Genomic DNA, 15,635 nt, shown 5'->3' on the forward strand with positions numbered 1-15,635 from the left:
AATAGTGAGTGTAGGGGGTTAGTTTGTTGCAATTTCAGTCTCTGCTGAATACTCTGAGGTCTCGTTGTTTTTCTATTTCCTCTTAACATTAGCTTTATTGATACCTGCAAACACCTGTTTAAAATTCACTCAGCATGGAGGGAACATATTTCTCTTTGGATCACCTTGGCCTCAACTGACTCTCCTTTAATTATGAGGCTCCTGTGGAACTTCATGTGATGTTTTTATCTTCATTTTTAAGGACCTCAAAAATGTTATAGATTAAATTTTTATCTAGCACAGAAATTTTTTAAAAAGCCTTTTGTGTGGATTTTTGTATGTTTTCCTTGACCCTTTTAAGTTTTCCTCTCTGACCTTAAAAACAAAACAATACAAAATCCTTCTTTCAGTAATACATTTTATAGCTATGTTCTTAGCATTTATTTCTCATTTATCTTTTCACCTTAAATAATTAAATCTTCTTCAGACCTATCTAATATAAACCCTGGGTCATAAAATGATTACCTATTGCTAAAAAAATCATGATTAGCAATAATATATAACTTTTATGCCGTTTATGCGACATTCTATAACGGTTACAAATCACTTTCATGCATCTGTATTTTCTCATTTAGTATTCACAATTACCTTCTGAGATGAGCTGGACACGTATTACTGTTTTACAAAGTAGAAAACCAAGGTACAGTACGTTATTAGTCAAGGTTAAATGGTTATAAAAGCTAATACATGTACATGGTAAAATTTGAAACACTTCAAAGGATATACAAAAACTTCTCTACCTAGTGTTGTAACACATTTTCTTGTGTTTCTTCTAGTACCTTTCCATGCATGTTCAAACTTGTGTGTGCTTTAAAAAAGTTTTTTTTTAAAACACAGGAGGAGAATGCTCTCCATACTGTCTCGAAACTTGATTTATTTTATTTTATTTTTTGAAACTTTATTTATTTCATTGTGGATATTGAACACGTATGATAGAAGTTCCTGCAGATCTCCCTCCTACATTGTGTGGACTTCACATAGTCTGTTTAACCAGTCCCCTATTGATGGACATTTAATTTGTTTATACTTTTTGGTACTGAAGAGCCTGATACAGGATTCTGTGTATGTATTACAAATATTTCTGTACCTGGACAAATACACGAATTCCTAGAATTAGAATTGCTGAGTTATTGGCTGTGTGCATTCAAAATTTTGATGCATATTTCTAAAAGTGCCCCGATACAATATTGACACAGCATAACAGTTTACACAAAAGATTGTGCCATACCTCACAACTGCTCGAATGTTTTAAATCACAAAACTTCTTTAATTGCCTAAGTGGGTTTCGTTTGCACTTCCTTAGTTACTAGTGAGGTTGACCATCTTTTCATATGGTTATAAGCAATTTGTATTTTATTTCCAGTTCTTGTCTATTTGTGATTTTTTGGATACTTAATAATCTTTTCTTACTGATTTTAAGTACTTTTTTTACATATTGAAGAACATAGATTCATCTGTCCTATTGCAAATATTTTTCCAAATTATCATTTGTGTTCTGACCTTTCTTTCATTAAAAAAACCCATTCTTATTACATGAGCAAACAAGATCATTATAAGAATGAACATGGGAGGCTCTCTGCTCCTCCCCGTCCGACAGACAGCCGCATCTTCTGGTGCAGGGCCAGCCGCATCCCCGAGACACCATGGTGAAGGTCGGAGTGAACGGATTTGGCTGCATTGGGAGCCTGGTCACCAGGGCCGCTTTTAACTCTGGCAAAGTGGATATTGTCGCCATCAATGACCCCTTCATTGATCTCAACTACATGGTGTACATGTTCCAGTATGATTCTACCCACAGCAAATTCCATGGCACAGTCAAGGCTGAGAACAGGAAACTTGTCATCAGTGGGAAGTCCATCTCCATCTTCCAGGAGCGAGATCCCACCAACATCAAATGGGGTGATACTGGTACTGAGTATGTTGTGGAGTCCACTGGGGTCTTCACCACCATGGAGAAGGCTGGGGCTCACTTGAAGGGCGGGGCCCAGAGGGTCATCATCTCTGCTCCTTCTGCTGATGCCCCCATGTTTGTGATGGGTGTGAACCACGAGAAGTATGACAACTCCCTCAAGATTGTCAGCAATGCCTCCTGCACCACCAACTGCTTGGCTCCTCTAGCCAAAGTTATCCATGACCACTTCGGCATCGTGGAGGGCCTCATGACCACCATCCATGCCATCACTGCCACCCAGAAGACTGTGGACGGCCCCTCTGGGAAGCTGTGGCGTGACGGCCAAGGGGCTGCCCAGAACATCATCCCTGCTTCCACTGGCGCTGCCAAGGCTGTGGGCAAGGTCATCCCTGAGCTGAACGGGAAGCTCACTGGCATGGCCTTCCGTGTCCCCACCCCCAATGTGTCAGTTGTGGATCTGACCTGCTGCCTGGAGAAAGCTGTCAAATATGATGACATCAAGAAGGTAGTGAAGCAGGCATCGGAGGGCCCCCTCAAGGGCATCCTGGGCTACACTGAGGACCAGGTTGTCTCCTGTGACTTTAAGAGTGACACCCACTCTTCCACCTTCGACGCCGGGGCTGGCATTGCCCTCAATGACCACTTTGTCAAGCTCATTTCCTGGTATGACAATGACTGCGGCTACAGCAACCGGGTGGTGGACCTCATGGTCCACATGGCCTCCAAGGAGTAAGAGCCTCCTGGACCACCAACCCCAGCAAGAACAAGAGGAAGAGAGAGGCCCTCAGCTGCTGGGGAGTCCCTGCCCCAACTTAATCCCCCAACATACTGAGAATCTCCTGACCCCCAATTTACATCCTAGACCCCGAGGAAGGGGAGGTAGGGAGCCCTACCTTGTCATGTACCATCAATAAAGTATACTGTACCCAGCCAAAAAAAAAAAAAAAAAAAAAAAAGAATGAACATGGGAAAATCTGAAAAGCAAAACAAGGAAAACGAAAGTCTCCATAGTCTTGTTATTTAGTGCAACCACTTTGGTTATATTTGGTATCTGTTCTTTTCACTTTTTTTCTCTGTGTGAGGGAGAGAGAGAATTTTTTTTCAAAGTTTATTTTATCTTGCAAATTGTAGAACTACCTAGGGTACCAGAAAACCAGGTGGGAAGTTCTGAAACAGATCCATCTACTTTTTGTTTCAGCGGCCCCTTTCCATTTTCTTTTAGAAGAAAAATCCTCAGTGCTAGTAAGGATTTTTTTTTGTTTGTTTGTTTGTTTGTTTGTTTATTTAAGATCACTCCTGGGAGATGGTAGGTGGGCCTCTCCTGTTTGGACTTAAGGCACAGCACTGAAGCTCCTAAACTGGACAGAACTTTTTTGTTTATGTTTGTCTGATTCTGTCATTGCCTGCCTCTGTTTTGATTTGTTATTAGGGATATAATTACTGGATTTTGGGACCAGTTACTGTGTTACTCAGCCTGCATTTAAAAAAGTGTCAGGTTTGGGGGTCCCTGGGTGGCTTGGCGGTTTGGCACCTGCCTTCAGCCCAGAGCGTGATCCTGGAGTCCCGGGATCGAGTCCTGCGTTGGGTTCCCTGCATGGAGCCTGCTTCTCCCTCTGCCTATGTCTCTGTCTCTCTCTGTGTCTCTCATGAATAAATAAAAAATCTTAAAAGATAAAAAAAGTATCAGGTTTTTAAAGACATAACTTACATATACAAAATCATCCCTTTTGTAATCTTCATGCACTGTTGATGGGAATACACATTAGTACTGCCTTAATGGAGTATGGTGATTTAAAAAAAAATAAAAATGGAAATACTATGTAACCTAGTAATTTTTCTTTCAGGTATTTCCACAAAGAAAACCAGAATATTAATTCAAAAACATAAATGCACTTTTATCTTTATTGCAGCAATGTTAATAATAGCCAAGATATAGAAGCAACCTAAGTGTACATCAACAGATAAATAAAGAAGATGTGGTATATATACATAATGGAATATTACTCAGCCATAAAGAAGAATGAAATCTTGTCATTAATGGCAACAGGAATGGACTTAGAGGCTATTATGCTAAGTGAAATAAGCCACACAGATAAAGACAAATGCCTTATGATTTCACTTGTATGTGAATCTAAGAAAACATAAAAAAAAATCTAAAGGAAATCTAAGAAAACATAAAAACCAGAAACAGACTCATGAATAGAGGGAAGAAACTGTTGACTGCCAGAGGGGGAGGGAGTGTGGGGATGGTGAAAATAGGCATAGGGAATTAAGAGGTTAGAACTTCAGTTATAAAATAAAAAACTCATGGGGATGATATGCACAGCATAGGGAATATAATCAATAATATTGTGATTAACTTTGGTGACAGATTGTAACTACAGTTACTATAGTGATCATTTGGTAATGTATATAATTGTCAAATCACTATGTTGTACACCTGAAACTAATATAATGTATGTCAACTGTATTTCAATAAGAACAATTACCTCTTTTAAGTATATAAGTTTGATTAGTTTTGATAAATATACACAGTAAGTATAATGATCACAATCAAGATAAAATTTCCATCGCCCCTGAAAGTTGCCTTGGGTATGTTTGCATTCCACCTCTCCCTCAGTACCCAGCTCTGGCAACCATTGATCTGATTTCTTTCCTTATAATTTCTCTGTTTTCTGGATTGACATATAAATGCAATGATGGAGTGTGTTGACTTCTTTCAGTTAGTTTAATGCATTCGAGAATCCCCCATATTGTTGTGTGTGTCAGTAATTTCTTCACTTTGACTGTGGAGTGAGTAGTATTCAGTTGTACGGATATACCACAATTTGCTTACCTATTCACCAAGTGATCGACACTGGGATGTTTCCAGTTTCTGACCATTAAGGAAAAAGCTGCTCTAACCACTCACATACAAGTCTTTATGGGGAAATAAGTTTTCATTTCCCTTGGGAATTGTATTGCTGTGTTATATGGTAGTTGCATGGTTAACTTTGTAATGAACTGGAAGTTGACTTTCCTAAGTGGTTATAACCATTTTGTGTTTCCACTAACAATGTATGAGAATTCCAGTTTGTCTGCATTCTCATCAGCATTTGTTTTTTTTTTTTCAATTTTATGATTATAATTATTTTAATAGGCATGTAGTGGCATCTTATTACATTCCTCTACTACATGTTGATGTTCTTGAATGTTTTTGGAGATGCAGCTATATATCCATTAATTAATTTGTTTTCTTACCAAGTTGTAAGAATTGTTTATATTCTGAATATAAGTTCTTTATCAGGTGAGTTTTACAAATTATTTTTCCTAGATTGTGTCTTAAAATTTCTTCTTTTTAAAAAACAGTATCTTGGGGATTCCTGGGTGGCTCAGCGGTTTAGCGCCTGCCTTTGGCCCAGGGTGCTGTCCTAGAGTCCCGGGATCAAGTCCCGCGTCGGGCTCCCGGCATGGAGCCTGCTTCTCCCTCTGCCTGTGTCTCTGCCTCTCTCTCTTTCTCTCAATGTCTATCATGAATAAATAAATAAAGTCTTTAAAAAAGTACCTTTTGAGCAGAAGCTTTTAATTCTGATGAAGTCCAGTTTAATTTTGTTTTCTTGATTGCACTTTTAGTGTCTTATACATTATCTAAGTATCCATTGCTATAAATCAAAGGTGTCAAGATTCATCCTGACTCCTTCCTCATTTTATTGAGATATAATTGACATATAATAGTTTCTAGTGTACAACAGAATGATTCAATATTTATATACACTGCAATGATCACCACAATAAGTTTAGTTTTCCCCAAAACCATATAAAGCTACATAATGTGCAAAACAACATTGCTAATCATAGTCACCATGCTGTACATTACATCCTGATGACCCATTCATTTTATGACTGGAAGTTTGTACCTCTCGACCCTCCTCCTCCCTTTAAAAAAAATTTTTTTTCCTCCTCCCTTTTTATCCACCACCAACCTCCTTCTCCTCTCACAAATCATCACTCTATTCTCTGTATCGATCATCTATGAGTTTTGTTGTTTCTTTGTTTTGCTCTTTAGATTCCACATATAAAATTATAGGTTAGTTGTCTTTTTCTCTCTGACTTATTTCACTAATTATAATCCCCTTAAAAGTCCATCTGTGTTGTTACAAATGGCAAGGTTTTTTTCTTTTTTTTTTTCTGGCTGAGTAATAATCTATTGTATATAAATTCTACAATTTCTTCATCTTTCAGTGGACACTTAGGTTTCTTCCTTATCTTGGCTGTTGTAAATAATACTGCAGTGAACATAGGTCTATATATCTGTTTAAGTAGGCATTTTTAATTTCTGTGGATAAATACTCAGAATTGCTAGATCATATGGCAGTTCTATTTTTACATTTTTGAGGTAACTTCACACTGTTTTGCATAAGGACTGCACCAGTTTGCATTCCTACCAACAATGCACAAGGGTTCCCTTGCCTTCACATTCTTGCCAACACTTGTTACTTCTTGTCTTCTTGAAAAAAGCCATTCCAAGAGGTATAAGGTATCTCATTATGATTTAGGTTTGCACTTCCCTGATCATTAATGATATTGAGTGTCATTCATGTGCCTTTTGGCTAGCCATATGTCTTCTTTGGAAAAAAGTGTTTATTTGGAAGCTCTGCATGCTTTTTATTGGGTTGTTTTTTTGTCAGTGAATTGTATGTGTTCTTGATATATTTTAGATATCAACCTCTTACTGGATATATTATTTGTGACTATCTTCTACTTTTCCAAAATGCCTTTCTATTTCGTTGATAGTTTCCTTCACTGTACAAAAAGTTTGTAGTTTGATGCAGTCCTATTTCTTCTTGCTTGTGCCTTTGCCAGAGGAGAAATACTAAAAAAAAAAAAAAAAAAAAAAAAAAAGCCACTTAGGCTGATGTCAAGAAGAATACCTATGTATTCTTCTAGGAGTTCTATAGTTTTAGGTATTACATTAAAGTCTCTTATCCATTTTGAGTTTATTTTTGCATATGGTATAAGAAAATTGTTCGATTTCATTCTTCTGCAACACCATTTGTTGAAGAAATTGTTTTTTTCTTTTCCCATTGATTCCTCTTGCCTCCTTTGTTATAGATTGATCACATAAGTATATATATTTTTCTGGGTGCTCTATTCTGTTCCATAGATTTTTGTGTCTGTTTTTGTGCCAGTGTAATACTATTTTGATTACCGTAGTATAGTTTGAAATCAGGGAGCACAATACCTCCAGCTTTGTTATTTCTCAGGACTGGCCTGGCTGTTTAGTGTCTTTTGTGGTTCCACACAAATTTTAGGATTATTTGTTCCAGTTCTGTAAAAATGCTTTTGGTATTTTCATAAGGATTATATTGAATCTGTAAGTTGCTTTGGGTAATATGGACATTTAACAATATTATTTTTTCCAATCCCAGAGTAGAATATATTTTTCTATTTATTTGTGTTATCTTCAATTTCTTTCACCAAAGTGAAATAGTTTTTAGAGAACAGTCTTTCACCTCCTCAAATATATTTCTAGGTATTTTATTATTTTTGTTGCAATTGTAAATGAGGTTGTTTTCTTAATATCTCTGTTATTTTATTATTAGCATATGAAGACATCACAGATTTCCATGTGTGAATGTTGTATCCTGCAACTTGACTGAATTCATTTACTAGTTCTCATAGTGGTGTGTGTGTGTGTATGTGTAGTACTTATGTTTTTCAATATGTAGTATTATGCCATCTGCTAACAGTGACCACTTTGCTAATTCTTTAGTAATTTGGGTGCCTCTCTTATTTATGTGGTTAGCACTTCCAATGCTATATTGACTATAAGTGGTGAGAGTGGGCAACTTTTTGTTCCTGATCTTAGAAGAAAATCTTTCAGCTCTTCAACCTTGAGTGTGATGTTAGCTATGGGTTTGTCATAGGTGTCCTTTATTATGTTGAGGTATGTTCCCTGTAGACCAACTTTGTTTTTGTTATCAGGGCAATGTTGGCCTCATAAAATGAGCTTGGAATTACTCCTTCCTCTTCAATTTTGGGAAATAACTTGGAAAGGATAGGTGTTAAGTCTTCTTCAAATATTTTGTAGACCACCTGTGAGGTCATTTGACCCTGGACTTTTCTTTATTGGGAGGTTTTTTGTTTTTATGGGTTTTTTTGTTTGTTTTTACTGATTTAATTTCATTTCTAGCAATCGGTTAAGATTTTCTTTTCTTTTGATTCAGTCTTGTAAGGTTATGTGTTTCAAAGAATCCATTTCTTCTAGGCTGTCTAATTTGTTGCCTAGTAATTGTTCCTGTATACACTAATTGTTCATAATATTCTCTTATGACCCTTTGTACTGATCACACTGATTATAATTTCTCCTTTTTTGTTTATTTGGGTTCCTCTTCTCTTTTTCTTGATGAGGTGGGCCAAAGGTTTGTCATTTTTGTTTACCTTTTCAGAGTACTGCATGTTTTTTTGTGTGTGTGAGTTTTGTTCATTTCCTGCAGTTGATTTCTAGTTTAATCCTTTTGTAGGCAGAAAAAAATGCTTTGGAAATTTCAGTCTTCTTGAATTTATTGAGACTTGTTTTATGGCTGAACATGTGATCAATCCTGGAGAATGATCCATGTGCACTTAAAAGTAATGTGTATTCTGCTCTTTTGGGATGGAATATTCTGTATGTACTTATTAAGTTCAGCTAGTCTGATGTGTTATTTAAAGGTAGTGTTTCCATATTGATTTTCTGTCTGAATGATCTATTCATTGATGTAAGTGGTATATTAATATCTCATACTATATTGTATTATTGTGTTTCTCTATTTTTGTTAAAATATGGTTTAATAGTTAGGTGCTTCTATGTTGGGTATATAAATAGTGGGAAACGTTATATCCTCTTGTTAAGTTGAACCTCTATCATTTTTGTAATACCCTTCTTTGTCTTTTGTTACAGCGTGCTGTAACAGCATTCATTTTATCTGATACAAATATTATTCCCCAGTTTTCTTTTTTCTTCCCCAGTTTTCTTTTCATTTCTATTTGCATGATACATCTTTTTCCCATCCTTCAATTTCAATCTGTGAGCATCTTTAGGTTTGAAGTGAGTCTCTTGTAGGCAGCATATAGAAGAAGCTTTTTGTTTTGTTTTGTTAATCCATTCAACCACCTTGTGTCTTTTGATTGGAGCATTTAGTACATTTACATTTAAAGTAATAATTAATAGGTATGTACTTTCTGCTATTTTGTTTTTGTTATTTTTATAGTTCTCTGTTCCTTTCTTCATTATTTTGTTTAGATTCTTCACTCCTTTACTTTTGTGCCTTTACTGAAAGTTCTTTCTTTGTGGTTACTCTTCAGCTCACATAAAATATCTTATGTATATAAAGTCTCTTTTAAATTGATAATAACTTAAATTTGAACACAGTCCATAGCTTTCTATTTCTGATGACACATTTTGCTACTTTTTATTTTATATATTCTGTACTGATTAGTTATTTTAAATGAATTTTACTACTTTTTTTCTGGGGATATGCCTTGTTCTTTGGTTTACAGCATACTCCTCTGTCTCCTCATTTTGCCTGTCTCTCTATGTTCACCTATGTGTATTAAACTAAACAAGTACCTCCCTCAGCCTTGCAGAAGTCTATTTCTGTAGGAGGTATTCCATATGGCCCAAAAGTGCAGTCTCCCATCTCCATCAGAGCCAGGCAGTCCGTGGCATTTTCCTGTGGGCTGTGTTGTGATTGGACCTTGGCTTCTGTGTGGGGAAGGCAGGATGCTGGCTACTAGATTGCAAACAGATTGCTGCTTGGCCACTGAGCAGGGGAGTTGGGTTGGAGTGGCTTTCCTGTCCTGGTTGTGGCTCAATCTCTGTGTGGAGGTGGGCAGCACTGGGGCATTCCTGTAGCCTGGTTATGGCTCCTCTGCTGCTTGGGGAGGTCATTACTTGGGGCACTTGTTCTGCTGGTTGCTGCTTGGTTTCTGGTGGGGTTGGTGGGACTTCAGGCACTTCTTTGGCCTTGATGGAGATTGGCTGCTGCACAGGGAGGGTAGATTTCAAGGTGCTCAGCATTCCTGGTTTGGAGTTGATCTCTCTGTGGTATGGGCTATGCTCAGGGCACTTGCTGGGGCCTAGTTGTTGGTTAAATGCAGTGCTGGGATGGCAGGGCTCAGGGCCCTGTTGTGGCTCAGTGTCAGAGCTGGATGAGTAGGGCTCAAGGCATTTCCCGGTCCATTTATGTCCCTATTTATTGCCTGGTGAGGGTGAGACTGGGGCACTTGCCTGACCTGGTTTGGCTTGATTACTGCTGAGTGGGGTGGGGCTCAGGGTGCTTGCTCTTCCCAGTTCTGTGCTATAGGCAGAGTCAAGGTGTTTGCCTGACACAACTGTGGCTATTGCAAGGGTAGGGCAGTCCTGGGATGCTCACCCAGCCCTTTTGCAGCTCTGATGCTGCATGTGGTCGGCAGTGTGTGGTAAGGAGAGGACTCCTATGGTGCTAACAGTTTAGAGGAAGGGCCCCAAAATGGCACCCATCAGATCTGTAACCAGTAAGTTAGGATGATTTTGCAAAAATGGTGTCTATCTGCACTTCCCTGCTAGATGATGTTTCTGTAGGTTCTTGCCTCTCTAATAGCTGCTTTAATATTAGTACGTTATTCTCCATTGCCTGTGGTCTAGGTACTCTCAATCTGTTACTTTTGCCCTGGATATTAGGGTGAATGGGTTTGTGCATGAGCCCTTTGAGGCTGAGATCCCCATTACCCGTAGTTCTCTGATCTTCCCCATCTTACTCCACATTGATCTTCAAAGCCAAACATTTTGAGGGCTTATCTTTCTGGTGCTGGCCCACAGGGTGTATCTGGTGTAAATAAGCTGTAAATACGTTGTGTCCCTGATAGGAGATGAATTCAGTATCTTCCTAGCCAACATCTTGAGTTTTTCTTTTATTTTTCCTTTTAAGTCCCATCATTTTGCTTTATGTGTCTTTATTTATGTAGTGTAATGATTTTATCTTTCTGTTAAACTGAACTTTCTATTCTAATAAAATGTTCATCTCTACCCATGTTAATGCATTTGTTTTGAAATATATTCTATCTACTAATATAGCTATTTTAGCCTTCATGCTTACTTTGCATAGTATATCTTTCTTCCATTCATTTATTTTCCCCCTTTCAGTTTTAAAAAGTATATAGCCTCTAGCTAGGATATATTTGGGCTAAGTTTTTATTTTGTCCATTTTGACAATCTCTGCCTTTCAACCAAATTCTACCATCTATTACTAATAGACTGTATTATTACTATTATTACTAAATACTATTTATTTATTATAATTATTTATATGCTTGGATTTGAGGCTACTTACCTCCCTCCCTCCTTATTTATTTATTTATTTATATATATATATATGTACTGCTCTTTTTTCCTTCCTCCTCCTATGCCTTCCATTTTGAATAATTTTTGGAATTCTACTTTAATTTTCCTTGTATTTTGCCTTCATTTTTGAACATAAATTTCTGAGTTAGCAGGTGTTTTTCATTCAATACTTTAAAAGTATGGCTTCGTTGTTTTCTAGGTCATTTTTTTTCTTGATTTATTGTTTGTGTCTCATAATTTGTTATTTAATGCAAGACAGTGTATATAGAGCAGTAAAAAGATAAATATTATTTATGATAAAAAATAGGCTCATCTCTTTCTCCATGAGGCCATGAGTTGAGTCAATCTAGTGTGTAGTTAAGCTGGATTTCTTTTTTTTTTTAGATTATATTTATTTATTTGAGAGAGAGAGACAAAAAGCAGCAGAAAGAGGGATAAGCAGGCTCTGTCCCAGAACCCTGGGATGGTGACCTGAGTAGAAGGCAGATACTTAACTGACAGAGCCACCCAGGCACCCCTGGATTTGTTTTGATGTTGTTCTTGCTCTCATTACCCTCAGTGGCCCAGAGCCTTCCCATCCTGTCAACAATGGACTTTTGCTAACTTGTGGTTAGTGTTGGACCTGTGTGAAGGTGGTCTTCCTGCTTTGTCTTCTCCCCAGTGGTAGACTGATAGTGCTCTTTATTCAGTGCAAGTCTTGTGATGGGAACAGGGATGTTGATGACTCTTCCTCCAGCATCAGTCTTAGGGAGGCCCTGTATGCTTAAGCTTCAAGAGCAGGACTTTTTCTATGTTTTTTCTTGTGCTCCTCCCTCCATACTGGAGTAGGATTCACCATAGTGGCTGAATTTTCCCTTGTATCTATAGAGGGAAGTTGTGTTGGGAGAGGGCAAGTTTGCTACCTATCTCCTCTCTCCCCACCATCAGTGGGTGCAGACCTCTGATTTTTATCATCATAAGATCCCAGGATTGAGTAAGTTTTCATGTTTTTCCTCCAGTGGCCAATGGTTTTTGTCTTGTGGCAGTGTGGGCAACGTCACTCAGGTTTTTTACTTCCTTGATTGTGACATCATCCTTTGGGGCTATATATAACTTTTTCACAGTATGTGAGAAGTTTCTAGGACAGTGAGTCATGTGTTAGTCTCCTGTGACAGCTGGTCACAAATCTCATATCTGTACTGCCTAGAGCCTCTTTCTGTTTTATCTTCTCCCCAGTATTGCTCTAGAGCACCCAATGGAAGACCTTGTATAAGATTGAGAGCAGCTTCTCTTTGGACTTGGGGATCCCAGCTCACATTTGTCCTTTAAGAAATGATTAAAATTTCCATTGTTTTCTGAAAACAGGCCACGTTTTTCTTCCTTTTTCTGACAAAAGTCAAACAGTTCACATCCTCAAAGAGACATGCCATCCTTTGGAATTCAGTTCACCTGAATTCAGTTCACTTGAATTCTTTGAGACTCAGATGAGCTCAAAAAAAGTTTTTATTGCTTTTGCCAAGGAATTTTTTTCTCACATAGTCAAATATATAATTTTTCTCCCTATGCCTCTGAGTTTTATGGTTTGATTAGAAAGGACTTCCTTACTACAAAATGAAAAAAGTTTTCTCTTAGTGCATTTACATGTTTCTCTATGTTTATTTTTTTGTATTTATATTTAAATACACCTGGGGTATATATTGGTTTTTAGCATTATATATTAATTCATATTTTTTTTTCCAAGTAGTTTTTGAGTTGACCAAATCCCATTTGCTGATTAATTAATCTTTTCCCTGTTGCTCCTCAGGTACGACTATCAATAGGTAGTAGGCAGGATTCAGGTTGCATGCTTAAGCTTTACTTGCATTCTATTTAATCAGACTGTCTTGGTTTAGTTTCTGATGTTAATGCTTGAGAGTGCAGAACATGGAGAGAGTTATCCTCTCACAAGCAGTGCCTCTGTGGTCATGGTTTTATCTTTTCTTCCTTCTAGTTCAAGAGCCATTTCAAATGAGATAATGTATAATAAATAGCAAATGCATTATCTTCAGAAATATGTGTTAATCACCATCTGTCAAATCCTTGTGGCAGAATGAAGGAATTCTGTAGAATTAACACTACGCTATAAATTTTTGGCATAATATATTATTCCCAGTGTTATGTTACTGATTGAGCTTAGTAGGTATTTCTAGGGGTAAACTCCTCCTTCTAGAGGCTTCCTTTCCAAGTATTGCTACCTGTCCTAGGACTGGAATGTGGTGAGAGGATCCCATGTTTATTGCTAGACTTCGCAGTGCCTACCCATAGACCTAATGTGACCATTCTGATTCATCTCCTAGATGAAAAATCAGAGTCCATCTCTGTTGGGATTCTCCCTCCACATACTTTGTTTCTATATGAAAACTATTTTTTTTTTTTTTTTTTTTTGGCAAACCTGTTGACCACCTTGTTCTGTCCCTAGGCTGTTGTTTACTCCTTGATCTAGTTCCTTTGCTTGCTGTGTGTTCTTTCATCACTGTTCTTAGTTTCCTTGTTCTTCTTAACTCTGCTTAAGCTGCTCTATTCTTGGTGTTCTCTCAACCCAAAATTACATTAAAAATTTAACGAAATCTTCCACCATTTTAATTTACCTATTGCGAAATAGTAAAGAACATATTTGGTCATTGTGCCTGTTTTCCTGACACAGAGCTTTAAAAACCTTGAAATTTCCTAGGCAATAGGATTGTTTTTGTTATGCGAATGAGGTCACTCCAGGTAGATCCCTAGAAAGTTTCAGAATGGGGGATGGCCACAGAAAGACCTACATGTGATTGGAGGGTGGGAACTTGCAGCCTTCTGATCTCTGGGTGGAAGAGGAGAGTTGAAGACTGATTTCAGTCACATGGCCCGTGATTTAATCAATCATGACTATGTAATGATATTTCTGTAAAATCTTTGGGCACAAGTTTGGTTCAGCTTAACATTGGTGAACACCACAATGATGTGCTGGGAGGATGCCATGCACTTAAGGGGAGAGGTCATGGGAGCTCAGTGTCCAGGACCCTTCCAGACCTTACCCTATATGGGTAAGGCAAGCATAGTGCTTCCTTGAGTTCTGTGAGTTGTCCTAGTGAATGATCAAAGCTGATGGGATTGTGGGAACTTCTGAATTTGTAGCCAAGTTGATCAGAAGTACAGGTGACTTGGCATCTGAAGTGGGAGCAGTCATGAGTCGTGGGGATTGAATGAACCCTTAATCTGTTGAACTGCACTAACTCCACGTAGTGTGAGAATTACATGATAGTATCGCAGTACACCTTATTGGGGTAGAAACGGAAAACCTGATCTTACAGGAGATCCTTCCCTGTAATAGGGGATAATATGTGCTCTTGTAGGAATGACTGAGCTGAAGTTAACTGTGGCTTTTGTTTTAGTAGATGATCTCTTTAGATGACTGAGAGCGGTATGTACCTGGTTAACTGAAAAAGCCATTAGAGAAGGACTTTTTTTTTTAAAGATAAAATATGCCTTTAATATTTTTTACTTGAACTTAGTGTCTTTAAATGTGCACTCATTTGTCAATCATTCAATGTTAGTATAAAAGTTATTTCTTTGAGCGTGGATTTAATGTTCTGAATTCCATATGGTTTTGTTTCCATAAAGCTTGCCCATTCTGTCCCTCTTGAATTTCAGATCCTTTAGAAAAGTAGAGTGTAGAGCTGAGACACTTGTGAAGCTTTTAAGTTAACATCCATAATTCTTCCACATTAGTAAAATTTTACTCGAATTTCATCTCTTAATGAGATGAAAATTGGGGCGGGGGGCCTTCAATGAACTTAAACTTCAAAGTTTCCTTTTGTTAGGTGGTAATCCAGAAATATTTGCTCCTAGTACCAGAGTGAAATATGGATTGTATAAAAGTTATTTTTTATTTGGTGAGAAAAGGTGAGCTAGATCTGGAGAGCAAGCATATGTGTATTTCCATCATAGCATATCCTATATGTTTAGGTAAGAAAAACAGAGTATGGAGGATACTTTGGAAATTATCTTCATTGTGAGTGTACCTCTTCAAAAGTCTTTGTGTATTTCTAGAAGTTCACATACCCTACTTTGAAAACTGCAGTTTCAGAACATTGTTTAAGAGAGCTTCTGCTTTATTTACTTCCAGTTTCATAGGTGGTTTTATTTTCTTTAATTATAAAATCAATTCTTGTTTATTCCAAATATTGTCTTCCTTGGTGTCATTTTTCAGAGATGATCACTATTATCAGCAGTGGTATATTGTACTAGGTTTTTTTCTGGTATTTCAAAACATGTTATCACCAACTTTTTCCTGGGTGGCCACAAATGTCACTATCCTTACAGCATTTAAATTGCATAACCCACACA

General features: G+C 37.5%; 1 protein-coding gene and 1 pseudogene across 3 annotated transcripts in view; both read left to right on the forward strand.

The window, feature by feature from the left end:
- Window positions 1-15,635, forward strand: part of TAFA4 (TAFA chemokine like family member 4) — a 171,763-nt gene that overhangs the window by 117,553 nt on the left and 38,575 nt on the right. The window lies entirely within an intron of this gene.
- On the forward strand, window positions 1,683-2,796 carry LOC144291214 (glyceraldehyde-3-phosphate dehydrogenase pseudogene; annotated as a pseudogene).

Source organism: Canis aureus, chromosome 19, assembly GCF_053574225.1.
Source record: "Canis aureus isolate CA01 chromosome 19, VMU_Caureus_v.1.0, whole genome shotgun sequence".
In the NCBI taxonomy this organism is placed as follows: Eukaryota; Metazoa; Chordata; class Mammalia; order Carnivora; family Canidae; genus Canis; species Canis aureus.